At 36.7% G+C, this 12,654-nt stretch overlaps 1 long non-coding RNA gene across 2 annotated transcripts; it reads right to left on the bottom strand.

Annotated features, from left to right (window-relative positions):
• Positions 1 to 718: 718 nt before the first annotated feature.
• LOC112844908 (uncharacterized) lies at positions 719 to 5,609 on the bottom strand. 2 transcript variants are annotated; one of them, XR_003217676.1, is made up of 4 exons: positions 5,459 to 5,609; positions 4,130 to 4,161; positions 2,898 to 2,924; positions 719 to 1,774 (listed from the first exon to the last, which is right to left on the bottom strand). It is a non-coding gene; the product is annotated as an uncharacterized LOC112844908 (long non-coding RNA). The 2 variants fall into 2 exon arrangements; XR_003217675.1 differs by lacking the exon at positions 5,459 to 5,609 and having other exon boundaries at positions 1,589 to 1,774; positions 4,130 to 4,261.
• Positions 5,610 to 12,654: the final 7,045 nt, after the last annotated feature.

Raw genomic sequence — 12,654 nt, 5'->3', positions numbered from 1 at the left:
CTGTGGGAAGCTCATCACAGGCTAGAAACACGCTGTTCACAAACCTCTTTCTGGCATCTGAATACACGGCATGGCCTTTGTCCAACACACGGTTAAGATCGGCTCTGGTAATGAATTCATCCTCGTGTAAGAATGAGAGGAAAACCAAACTGTTCGCCATGCATTGCTGATTCCTGTACTTTCCATACTTAGCAGAAGCCTGGCTTCGGGATGCACAGATGCTACTCACTCGTGGATGAGTTTCACTGTTTGTAATCTGTACATGAGACGGTCCTGGAGTTTCTCCATCACACTGCGTTTGCATAGTTACCTGGGGTTCAGTCTGGATTACCTGCTGTACTTTAGCATTTGGCACAGATGATGAGCAAACACCTCTCTTTACCACATCTGCATAAGACACTGCAGCTGTCTGAGCACTGCTCTGCACTTCTGGACTGGGAATACTTGCAACAGACACCTTTACCTCCTCACCACTCTGAGAAACATTTACCTGTTCCTTCTCCTTTGCCGTCTAAGCTTCTGGGACAGCGACCTTTGACCTTTCCTTGGCATTTTGTGCAAGTACAAACTGGACCTTATATTTATACACAAATGTAAACAAATTCAACCTGTATACACTGAAAAACTAATCTATTAAATGGAGAAATGTAAAACTATACAAATGGTAAAGTGTTCTTATAACTATGTAATTGATGTAAAAGGCTGACTTAAATACAAACTCTATATAAAACTTATTGAAAGTTCTTTAAAAACAGTTTTATTGTAGCTTTTTCAAAAACTGTATATTGTTACTTCTATTTTTTTTAACCAGACTGGATAACAAATAGGTCTATACTTCTGTAAAGCAATATACAGAATAAATCTCAACAATCAACAGTCTATAATAAAACTCTTAACTTTTAAGTAGACTTTGTGTAAATCTTTAAGATATCTAATATTTTAAGCAAATATGAGTGATGGTGTGGTGATCAGATGACAGGCGATGAAGATTCTTCAGCTGGATGTTCTGCAGCAGTCAGGAAACAGGAAGTCTGGGTTCTCAGGGCAGCCTCTAGATGACAATTGTAACTGAATACTTACAGAGTGACAAAAAAGGGTTTGTCCTTAAATAATAATAGTATAAACTTGCAGTCAAATGTTATAGCCAATGAAACAGACTTGAAAAATATATTTGAATCCAATTTATTATCTATGTGAATATAACAGTCTGAATGTATGTATTACAAAATAACCAGATTATCTTATTACAAATAAACCTTGAAAAAGGTGTGTATTTTATATAATTTATCAAAGTAACTGCACACGTAAGCCAAGCTATCAGTGTTTATTCCAAAGTGTAATGTAAAAATTAAAATGACAAATGTAGGACTGTGTAAGTAGTTTCTACTGTGAGTTCTACTGTAGTGTAATTCTACTACTGTAATTTCAAGTTTCTACTTGTGATTTCCAGCAAAATGACTGGATGTGAGAGAGTTTAACGACAGGAAAGATGGAGCAGTGAGAGCAGAGATCTCTCAGAATTCTGAAAACAGATCGACGAAGTTCTGGTAACTTCAATTCCAAAAACTTAGATTCTGGTAAAACTTGATTTCAAGTCACAGGATTGCGTTTCAACTCAGGTTCAAGCTTGTCAACTTAGATAGAGCTCATGGCGGAGAAATGATAGAAGATAGAATGGCTTGTCAAAAAAGATGGAGCAGGGAGAGGGAGAGTGATAGGACAGACTGAATTGCTTGTTAATGATAGAGGGAGAGGGTATTCTGCAGCAGGTCACCTGTAAGACAGAAAGAGACTGGAATTAGGCATATTTTCAATAAACATGGCTTCCAAGTATTTTTCTGACTATAAGGCACATTTAAAAGCCTTTAATTTTCTCAAAAATCAACAGTTTACCGTATGTATTAATTCTGGCTGTGCTTGCTGACCTCAAACCAATTTTATGTGTTACACGGCGCTCAAACATCTGTCAAAATGTTTTAGTACGACTTTGGAAAGCTACAAAGCTGCAGCGCTTGATGGATTGTTGGAGCATTACAGCTACAGTAGTCAGGTGCCTCGCGGAGTAATTCCTATTGTCCTTAAACATAATATTATGGTGTGTGTATGAGAATCTGGCACCTGTTTAGAGACATGCGTACGAAGCAGATTTCAAACCGATCAATCCATGAAGAATTTGATAGATTTGTGGAAGAGGACTGAACAGAAAAAGTTAGTGTATTGTTATGTGTTACCACTGAAAAATGTTGAGAGTTACTGTGAATGAGTTGAATAGTTTGAGTTATCTGAATATTTGGTTAGCTGCATACGCCTTATAACCCGAAAAATACAGTACATTACCGTTAACATAAAAGTAAACAATACTGTTTCTACATATTTCAGTCACATTTGGGGTATGTTTAATACACAGCCATAAGCACTCCACTAAATCTAGGACATACTTATAATGACCGATTTAAAGGCCTAATTAAAAATATATATGACCATAATTTCTTTGTAGATCATTTAACCATAAAATACAGAAATGAATGCTGTATCTGTGCTTTTGATTGTTTCCAGTCATCAACAAAATCTTTAATTATAAAAGACTAATTCAAAGAGCAGTTTTCAGACAGTGACTTAATTATTGAAGGGAAAGAAGCTTTTGAAATCCACAAGGCCCTATTTGAAGACTTAATTGTACCTAAACTGCTGTTCATGAGCTGCTCTAATGTGAAAAAATATGTGCTGCTACAATAACCTACGGACCTCTGTAGGTCTGGAAATGTTTACACAGACTTTACTAGGATTTGATGACTTTTGATGATCACCAATAGCTGTGCTCACTCACACCACTACACTGAATCTCCTATCATGAGAAACATTTCCCAGCACTGCACCTCAGAAAAACCTTTACTTACCAGACTTGAGACGATCAGATCAGCAGTCTAGAGAAAGGAAACAATTCATCAGATCACTGTTAGATGATTCAGACTGTTGAGCCTCTTCACACACAATCCAATTTACTGTGACACAAATTAACTAGTAAAATCCTAAATTACTTTAAGCTTTTTTAAGTTTACTGTAGTCTGAAGAGGAGATAATTGAACTGCAGGGTCTCACATGGCTTTAGCATGTGTAATAAAAGCATTATTACTACAGAAATGCAAAGAACAGGCACCAATATTTGTTGGCACAAGTGCAGGATACACCAAATATTTCCTACACAGAAGCCTTGTGGCTCAAACATTTTCTACAACAGGTCAGTGCTAATAAAGTGTGAAAAATCAAAACTTTTAATGTCCTTTCAGGTTAAAAACATTAAATACAAAGTAATTCTTGTAATCAGAAGCAACAGAAAACCTCATCATGTTTTACATGATGAGGTTTTACATGTAAATATTGACATGTTACAATAACAGAGGTGCAGAATGTTTGTGATTAAAATTAAATGTCCTAAAATATTACACTAAAAAGTCCTTTCATTGTACCCGTTGCTAGGAATATTTATGTATTTTGCAATGTCCCTTTTTGGCAACATTTCTATTTAATTGTAAAATCATTATATTCACTAAATAAGTAATAAACTAATTAGACACACTGGCTGTAATTTACCTAACAATGTCCACTCACACCTCTGGTTCTCTTCGTTTTTATTATTGCTTAACTGTTAAAGCTATTACTTATACCGAGTGAGGCAAAGTACTTCTACAGTGTTCTGACTTTAATATAATACATCAGCAGAATTTGAGAGACAATATGAATCAATACCTGTGCAGCTCTTAAGTGTTTGAGCCACCACTTATACGGACTCTCCTAAAACACTTTCATTGTTTTGTCTGCTACTTAAATCCACAAACATAAGGACAAAATGAACACCTGGATAAAGACATCTGACATTTAACTGTTTGAATTCAATAAGCCATATGAAATTTAAATCATACATAAATGGGCTACTAAACTTCAGGGACATTTTCAGGGACAGTCAGAGGCCCTGTGTGGGGGCTTTGCTGCTACAGGTCACAAATCTTGTGTTTTTGCCAATCAGTAAATGGAAACGTATCACAAAAAGTCAAACTACTGTATGTAAGTCGTCAAATGTGCTACACAATGCCAGGTTATACTGCTTCAGTTACAATCACTGTTAACTTACCAGCAAAGGCAAAACCAAAGATCTCGTTCACTCTGTGTAACAAAAGACAAAGCACAAAAATACAGAATGAGACAACTCAAATCAGCATCAGAGTCAATACTGCATCACTCTGTGTAGTCCAAAGATTCAGTACACTTCTTTGTTTACCACAGCAACAAACAACTCACCTCTTTTTTCTACACCTTATTAAATATTACTGTCTTCATTAAGGTAAAATGTGGTTTCATCCATTTGTAATAAGCCACACAAGTTTCTCAGTTATGTGATAGCTCTATTAGTTTGGTGCTATTAGATAACACAGTAGATTTCATAAGCAGTGATTTGCTACACCTAGCACTGCACACTTTATCAAATTCTGACATCACAATTTCAAAGCATGAACAATCATAAATGAAAGCTTGGATGATATTTTTGTAGGCTTCAACATTTGAGTTGGTCTGCATTCAAATTCTGCTTCCTAAAAATATTACCTGCACACAGTATCATTTAATATGCTGTTGTTTTAAATATCTACATATCATATTTATAATATTAATGGTGCACTGCTGCATTTTATTTATTTGAAGGTGGCCTTTTTTAGATTTCATTAATTTTTCACAAAGTGAGAAGTTAAACAGAGCTGCAGGTGTAGGTTTTATTTTAAAAAAACAACCTGTACAAACAAGTGTTTGTTAAACAGTTCTTAAAAATTTAACTAAAAAACTAAAATTGATTAATTAAAAAAACTTCTTCTTGTTAAGAAATGTCATTATTCTTATATTATGTGTTTTATCCTCACTCTATTGCTCCCTTCTGTTAATTAACCCACAACACAGACACACCGGCACAGGCACGTGACTCTTTTTCTCCCGGCTTTCAGTCAGAGGCGGTAAAATGGCTCCTTTGAAGTTGCCGACCCTGCTGCTCCAGCAGCTAATCAGTGGTTCTAAAATGGCGGCTCATTACCTTACAACCTATAGAATGAGGCCGTTTTAACTGACTGATTTGTGAAGAGGAGAACTAACTTCAGCTTCCCTAAGAGACTCAGAAACACTAACACACTGAATGAACCAAATACAACACAATAACTGTATTAAACAATCAAATGAACCATATTAATTTCACACTAGGCCTATAGGAGCTAGGCTAGGCGTTAGCGCTTAGGGCATACCAAACACTCCTTTTAAATACTAAAATTACAACGTTTCACTAAAAAAGCAGCCATTGTGTTACTTTAACATGACTTATACTTCGACTGGCTTCATAACTCACTAACAACAACTCGGTAAATCACTCAAACAGCTTATAGACATTTTATTTCAGAGAAGAGAGACAGAGAAGCAGGCTTACCGGCAGGGATGGAGCAGAGACTGGGCGGAGATTAAGGAGTCAGCCAGAGACATAAAAAAGAGGCATTCACGGGTAGTGGGAAACTTTGCCATTACACAAAATTGGCATTGAAAACGTGAAAAATATATGTAAATTTAAATATTATTATACTAGATTTTTTTGCAACAAAAAACAACATGCAGAAATTTAATTCTATAAGTTCATTAAATGTTTCAAACAGGATTCTGTGAATTTGAAATAATGGTTAAAAGACATAAATAAACATAAGGTCAGTATGTTAAAATGTACTGTATTATACATAGATAGATAGATTTATGTAACTGACTGCAGTAATAAGAACAGTCTTCAGGACAGTAGGAGCTGCAGAGGCTCATCTCACTGCTCTGCAGGACTCAAGAGGTTCAGGAGGTCCTTTAACCCCACTGCCATGAGACTTTTTAACAGTGACCCCTGAGTGTTCAATGCACATTTATTTCTTTTTTTCTAAAACATAATGGTTGTAATCATATAAATTCCCCCTTGTGGGACTAATAAAGGTATATCAAATATCAAATTGATGAATATGAATTAGTGGTCTGTGATAGTGTATTAATTTGTAGGGAAAAAAAACATGTTGCCCAAGGTGTAATTGAACCCACGACCTTTGGGTTGCAGACCTGTGTCATTACCAACTGCGCCACTGGGAAAGAGAGCGAGCGCCTGGAAAACAGGGTGATGAGCAGTCAGAATTAGATTGCGGTGAGAGGCGAAAAACGCTGTTTTTTGGAGTTACAAAACGTCGTGTAACTCAAAAACTAGGTGGACTAGAAGCATAATTCTTGTACTGGGTGAATCAGCGGACTTTCGTGTACTTTGGCTGTGATTTGCATTGCTCTTTGTACATCTGTCGCTGAGATATGACGAGAGAAGAAAAGGCAGACCTCAGATATGATTGGCTGGCTGGGAAGCCGTGCAGGCCCTGATATGTAAATTTTATATGTATCAGTCCTCACAGAGGATTGGCTGCCTGGGGACCTGGCAGAAATATATACAAATAGTATGATTAAGCATAAATACTACATTTAGTAGAAATACTATGTTTTAGCACAAATACGATAAAATGGCAGAAATACTATAATTAAGCAGAAATACTATATTTGGCAGAAACACTATATTTAGTACAAATCTTATGAAATAGCAGAAATAGTATGATTTAGCAGAAATGCTGTATTTGGCACAAATCTCATAAAATAGCAGAAATAGTATGATTTAGCAGAAATACTGTATTTAGCACAAATACTGAAAAGCAGCAGAAATGCTATGATTTAGCACAACAGTAATAACTTATAGAAAAATTGGAAAAGCAAAATGGACAGCTGGAAAAATCCTGAACATGCTAAGGGTCCCTCAAATCTAATTGTTAATTGAAAAAAAAAATCAGCAAAAAAAGTATAACAGTCACACAATCACAAATATGGGCACATATGGAAACACACATGCACAGAGAGACACACACAGGACCAAATTCAGTCAACCAGTTTAAATATATTGAATTTAAATGATATAATAAGATGCTCCCATCAAAAGGCTCTCTCTCGCTCTCTCTCTCTCTCTCTCACACACACACACACAGCCTAAAGGGAACAGTATTTGTGCCATGGAGTGTTAACAAGAATCTGAGGTCCATATTACAAAAGCTGCTAAAATCATAAAAGTTTGCAGAATTGTAATAAATGATGAACATGAATTAGTGGTCTGTGATAGTGTATTAATTTGTAGGGAAAAAAAACATGTTGCCCAAGGTGTAATTGAACCCACAACCTTTGGGTTGCAGACCTGTGTCATTACCAACTGCGCCACTGGGAAAGAGAGCGAAGGCCTGGAAAACAGGGTGATGAGCAGTCAGAATCAGATTGCGGTGAGAGGCGAAAAACCCCGTTTTTTGCAGTTACAAAACGTCATGTAACTCAAAAACTAGGTGGACTAGAAGCATAATTCTTGTACTGGGTGAATCAGCGGACTTTGGTGTACTTTGACTGTGATTTGCATTGCTCTTTGTACATCTGTCGCTGAGATATGACGAGAGAAGAAAGGGCAGACGCCAGATATGATTGGCTGGCTGGGAAGCCGTGCAGGCCCTGATATGTATTTGTATGTATCAGTCCTCACAGAGGATTAGCTGCCTGGGGACCTGGCAGAAATATATAGAAATAGTATGATTAAGCATAAATACTACATTTTTTAGAAAAACTATATTAAGCACAAATCCTATAAAAAGCAGAAATACTATATTAAGCAATATAAATATCCTCTAAAAATCCTATAAAAAGCAGTAAAACTGTACTATGATTTGGTAGAAAAACCCTAATTAAATCAAAAATACTAAATTTAGCAGAAATAGCAGAAACACTATATTTAGCACAAATCTTATGAAATAGCAGAAAGAGTATGATTTTGCAGAAATGCTGTATTTAGCACAAATACTGAAAAGCAGCAGAAATGCTATGACTCAACACAATAGTAATAACTTAAATAGAAAATTGGAAAGCAAAATGGACAGCTGAAAGAATCCTGAACATGCTAAGGGTCCCTCAAATGTAATTGTTAAATGAAAAAAATCAGCAAAAAAAAGTATAACAGTGACACAATCACAAATATGGACACATATGGAAACACGCATGCACAGAGAGACACACACAGGATCAAATTCAGTCAACCAGTCTAAATATATTGAATTTAAATCATACAATAAGATGCTCCCATAAAAACTCTCTCGCTCTCTCTCTCTCTCTCTGTCACACACACACACACACACACACACACACACACACACATACACACACACACACACACACACAGGGAGAGAGAAGTAAGTTTCTAGCTCAGTCAAGCAGCCTGGGAGCTGCTGAATTTGAATCCACCAATCAGAGAGCCTGTGCACTTTTTCCCGCCAAAACAGGTGCATGCAGCACAGAGAGACACAGGATTTCTGCAGTCTATTTCTCATAATGACGACTCCCCTCAAACAAATGACCATAATTTCCCAACTATAGGGGCTAGAACGGTCATTCTTACACCGTTTTGTTCAGAAGAGATGGGGGAATCTTAAAGTGTTGACAATGTATCATTAAAATATGAATTATTAAAGATATTTGACTTCTAATGCACCATAACTGAGTAGAGCAAAGCAAAAACTGCCTTGACTTGCCCTCAAACAACGCTTTCTAACTCTAAATCTATTTGGAGTATCAATATCATTTTTTCACCGTAAGAGACAGCAGGCTTTGGTGAACAATCATGGAAATTTTCAGGTCTCTGTGGAAATCCAACAAAAAGTTATGACGAGAGAAAAAAGTGGTTCATTTCCAGAGTTTGAAATCTGAAGAAATCTGAGCGAAGGACGAATTTCCTACGCTCAAACAAGTGTAACTCATCTCAGAACGGTAATAGGTGAGAAAAAATTCTTGAATTGTGAGCGTCAGGAGTGTCTGAAGATATACTGGGACAAGCCTCATGTTTTAACTTCGCTTCGTTAAGGAGATATGACGATTCGAATATGCCTCTCATTACAGAAATCAAGCGGTGATTTTGAACAAACTCTCCATTGACTTTCTATGGAGAGTTTTCAGACTTTGTGTTGCTCTGAGGAGATTTGCCAAAATTCTATAAGTCTCACAACAATGATGGTGACATTTTCGGAAAGCCAGCAAAAATACCTACGTTTTGATGTATAATTTGTGGAAGTTGAGTGAAAATTGAGCAAGTAGCAAGAAGTTGTTCGGACATGAAGAGAAGACTGCGAAACCTACAGTGGCACACTGGAAGCCAAGTGCATAGCAACCATAACAACGCATGTATTTTGTGAAAAATCACAATTTTCCAACTCAAAACTTTAAGAGGCATAAAAATAAAACGGTAAAAGATTTGAAAAATCTGATTTATTCCTGAATAGCCCAATAATTTGAGAACATTTTAAAGTTTGAATGGTTGTTCTACGTGAAAGTAGGAAAAAGTAGTTAAGTTTCAAAAACAAGCAAAATTTAGCAGAATTGCAGAAGTTTCCCATTCATTTCAATGGGACAAATTAAAGGAAAAAAGTGTAATATTTTAAAAAGTATAACAGTAATAAACACCAAAAGATATAGCGATCATTAGCAGAAATAGCAGAATAGTTTAAAATTTGAACGGTGAAAATCGGCTGAAAATTGTGGAAGTAGTTAAGTGCCAAAAAAAGTGAAAAAGTGGCAACTAGAATAATAATAATAAAGTATAAAGAATAAGAGAAACAGGAACTCAATAGTGTGGATGCTTAAAGCATCCACACAATAATAATAATAAGTATAAAGAATAAAGAGAAACAGGAACTCAATAGTGTGGATGCCTCCAGCATCCACACAACTAGAAAAATTTGCATTTCCTGCGAAAATGCTGTGTGGATGCCTTAATGCTGAAGCTGTCTGCTCAAAAACTGAAAAAGATGAAAAGTTGCAAAAAGTTGTATGGTGGTGAAAAAAATAAAAATGTTGCTCTGAGCTGGATTCGAACCTGGCCTTGCTGGGCCTAAGGCAGCTACTCATCTCACTGACCCAAACTCATTCTCACAAAGAAAAGGTGCTCAGACTGACAATTCTGCTGAAATTAGCAGAAGCTGCTGAGAATTGTGCTGATAAGAGGTGAAAAGGCTGAAAATTTTGCAGAAAAGAGGTAAATCAGCAGAATTTCTGCAGAAAAGAGGCAGAACAAAAGAGAAAACTGAAAACAGGTTTTGCCATGACCGGGATTTGAACCTGGCCGTTCTCGTCTCCAGGCAGCTGCTCATCTCACTGAGCCAAACTCTTCCTCTCAAAAACAAGAGATGGAGAAACTGACAATTTTGCTAAATGAGCAGAAGCTGCTGAGAATTGTGCTGAGAAGAAGTGAAAAGGCTGAAATTTTGCAGAAAAGAGGTGAATCAGCAGAATTTCTGCAGAAAAGAGGCAAAGAAGCAGAAACTTGCGCTGAAAAGAGATGAATCAGCAGAGTTTCTGCTCAAAAGAGTTGTCTTTTTTCTGAATACAGCCAAAAAAGCTGGAATTTGTGCTCAAAAGGGGTGGAAAAAATGAAAATTTTGCTGAAAAGGGGTGAAGAAGCTGAAGATGCTAAAGTATACTCAATCAAAGTATTTGTGCCAAAACATAGTGTTTCTGCCATATCGTGCTACTACTACATTACAACATGAATACGGATTAAAGATGAAAGAAACTGGCAACAAATTCCTCCACTACAAACCAGTCTGATACCACTTCTTTGCAGTGTTCACATTTACTAAGGCACTACCCAAAAGGCACCACAAGAGGGCACTCCAACACAAGAGATGAGGTGAATGAGCAGAATTTCGCTGAAAAGAGGCAGAAGGTTCTGTATGTAGAAAAGAAACACTGTTGAACCATGTGTGAAATAAATAAAGAAATGAAATGAAAGACAACCTGGTTCTGCTCAATTCACCAATCAGAGGTACTGCCTCTGTCTGCTTCATCAGGCTGTGTACTTGTTTCTGCCATGGAGCGTTAACAAGAATCTGAGGTCCATATTAGAAAAGCTGCTAAAATCATAAAACTTTGCAGAATTGTAATAGATTAGCAATATAAATTACAGGTCTGTGATAGTGTATAAATTTGTAGTGAAAAAAAAACGTGGACCAAGGTGGGATTGAACCCCGACCTTTGAGCTGCAGAGCCGTGTCATTACTGATTGCGCCACTGGAAGGGGCGGCGGTCTGAAAGACAGATACTTGGGCAGTCAGAAATAGATCGCGGTGAGAGGCGAAAACGCCGTTTTTGGAGTTACAAAACGTCGTGTAACTCAAAAACTAGGTGGGATAGAAGCATAATTTTGTACTGGGTGAATCAGCGGACTTTGGTGTACTTTCACTGCGATTTCATAGCTCTTGTCCTCCATCGCGGAGATTGACGAGAGAAGAAACGGCTTCATTTCCAGAGTTGAAGACTGAGAGAAGGACAGATTTCCACCCCTCAAACAAACGAATTCATTGCTCAACGATAAGATAATTGTAAAAACTGCTTGCACTGTGAGTGTCAGCAGTGTCTGAAATATATTGGCACAAGCTCATGTCCTAACTTTGCTTTGTTAAAGAGATTGGCAATTGAAAATGCCTCCGTTACAGAATTTCAGCTCTGAATTTCAAACCTCCCCATAACTTTGAATGGGACTTGTCAGACCTTTGTCACTCCGAGGCAAATTGCGAAAAACGGTAAACCTCACAATAAAGATAGTGACATTGTCTGAAGCCAGCAAAAATACCTACGTTTTGATGTATAATTTGTGGGGATTGAGTGGAAATTGAGTGAGTAGCAAGAAGTTGTTTTACATGAAGAGAAATTCAGAACGGACCAGCACTCACTCTGACTTAATTGCATAGCAACCATAGCAACGCATGTATTTTCTGAAAAATCACAATTTTGCAACTGAAAACTTAAAGAAGATAATTAAAACGGTAGAAGATCTGAAAAAGCTGAATCAGACAGGAATAGCCCAATAATCTGAGAACATTTTAAAGTTTGAATGGAGTTTCTAGGTGAAAGTATGACAAAGTAGTTAAGTTTCAAAGACAAGAAGTTTTAGCAGAATTGTGGAAGTTTCCATTCATTTCAATGGACAAATTAAAGGAAAAAAGTGTAATATTTTAAAAAGTATAACAGTATAAACACCAAAGATATAGCTGGAATTAGCAGAAAGAGCAGAACAGTTTAGAGTTTGAACGGAGAAAATCGGCTGAAAACTGAAAGAGTAGTTAAGTGCCGAAAAACGCGAGCAACTTGAAAAAGAATAAAGTTTAAAGAGAAACAGGAACTCAATAGTGTGGAAGCCCTTGAGGGCATCCACACAATAAAGTTTAAAGAGAAACTGGAATTCAATAGTGTGGAAGCCCTTGAGGGCATCCACACAATAATAAAGTAGAATAATAATAAAGAACTAGAAAAATTTGCATTTCCTGCGAACACACACCTGTAGTAACTTAGCAAAACTTAGCAGAACTGCAATATCTTAGAGGAAACATAATACTTGGCAGAAATACAATAGCATAGCAGAACTTAGCAGAAATATTGTAACTTACCAGAAACACGATAACTTCCCAAAAATACAAGAATTTCAGAGAAATAGTATAAGATAACAGAAAGAATATATTTAGCCAAACATTCTTAAACATTACAGAAATA

Source organism: Oreochromis niloticus, unplaced genomic scaffold (assembly GCF_001858045.2).
Source record: "Oreochromis niloticus isolate F11D_XX unplaced genomic scaffold, O_niloticus_UMD_NMBU tig00002129_pilon, whole genome shotgun sequence".
Lineage (NCBI taxonomy): Eukaryota > Metazoa > Chordata > Actinopteri > Cichliformes > Cichlidae > Oreochromis > Oreochromis niloticus.
The sequence above is the reverse complement of the archived record's forward strand: the minus strand, read 5'-3'. Positions and strand labels throughout refer to the sequence as shown.